This window comes from Chrysochloris asiatica, unplaced genomic scaffold, assembly GCF_000296735.1.
Source record: "Chrysochloris asiatica unplaced genomic scaffold, ChrAsi1.0 scaffold00300, whole genome shotgun sequence".
Lineage (NCBI taxonomy): Eukaryota > Metazoa > Chordata > Mammalia > Afrosoricida > Chrysochloridae > Chrysochloris > Chrysochloris asiatica.
Window position 1 is genome coordinate 2,061,581 of NW_006408818.1, and position 1,667 is coordinate 2,063,247.

Sequence of the window (1,667 nt, forward strand, 5' to 3'; positions counted from 1 at the left end):
GTTTTGCCTACATTATCTTTCTGTATTTCAAGTTAATACCTGAATTTTTTCTTCAGTTCTTTCAGTTTGAGAAATGCTGACATACTGAGCATGTTTTTCCTTTTTCATTTTATAACTCCAATTTTTTTTTTTACATTTTATTATAATACTTGACTTTGTCTTCTAGAGTTTCCCTTTGAATCTTTCTGTTTAACTCTTTTTACTTCCTCATTTATTTCATTCACTTTAGCATCTCTATGCTGGAAAGCATATTTCAAAGTTTCTCCTGACACCAATTTTGTCTTTTCTGTCTTTCCTCTGCTTTTAATGGTCTTTTGCTTCTCTTCTATATGATGTTCTTGAGGTTATCCAACAGCCCTTCTGGTCTTTGATCATTAGTGTCTAATGCATCAAATTTGTTCTTGAGATGGTCTCTGAATTTGAAGTGGATATGCTCAAAGTCATATTTTGGATCTTGTTGACTCATTTTCATTTTCGTCAGCTTCAGGCATAACTTTCATATGAACAACTGATGACCTTCTCACTATTGACACCAAGCTTTATATAGTCTGATAACACTCAACTTTTATATTGCCTCTTTCCACAGATTTAGTTAACTTGATTCCTATGTATTCCATCTGGTGAGGTCCATGCTTATAATCACCTTTTCATTTTGTATAAAAAGGTATTTTCAATGAAAAAAAATCAAAATTACAAAATTCTATAATATGATCTCCAGCATCATTTCTATCACCAAGTCTGTATTTTCCAACTTCTGATCCTTCGTCTTTGGTTCCAATCTTTGCATTCCAATCACTATTAATTATCAATAGTTGCATGTTTGATCAATATCAGACTGAAGAAGTTGGTAGAATTCTTCAATTTCATCATCACTGGCTTTAGTAGTTGGTTCATAAATTTGGTTAATGATGATATTAACTGGTCTTCCTCATACACATATGCATAATATTTTATCACAATCTGGAACTATTTTAAACTAAAGATTCTGTTTGAGGGGGTGGGGCTTGATGGTGGCTAAGGTGAAGGTGTAGTGAAGGTCACCATCAGCAAAAACTCAGAATTCCAGGCAAAGAAGAGGCAGGACAGAGCTCTAAATCTCAGACCCACAAAGATAGGAATAGTTTAAAGGTTTGAAGGCTTATAGCCTGTGGAATTTGGAGCTGAAGTAAAAAAATCGCGTACTTTTGAATCTGCCGGCTGGGCTTGGAGGCCTGAGCAACATCCTGGGCGAGACCAAGTGACGGGACAAAATAGGGGCCGAGACACCAGGGAAACATGCCGTGGGAACCTTGGAAAAAAGAAAGGTGCACAATGTACTTTGCCAATTTTGCGTGGTTCTGATTATATTTTTTTCTTTGGTATCAGGTAATTGGTGTGCTCACTGTTTGCCCACCTCCATTCGGGTGGGTAGAGGCAGGGGTTTGGCCAAGGGGCCACAACCCACCCTCACCGCTGGTGGTTTCTTCTGCCGGGAGCCCACACACTCAGCCCAGCCTGAGACGTAGATGAGCTTCCTGTTTGGGTCTGCCTTTTTCACTGGTTTGATAGGAGTCCCGGTGGCTCTGTGGGTTGAGGCATAACACTGCAGAGCCTTTTGAACTGCAAGGTCGGTGTTTCAAGCTCACTAGCTGTTCCTCGGGGACCCGCACACTCAGCCCAAGCTGAGA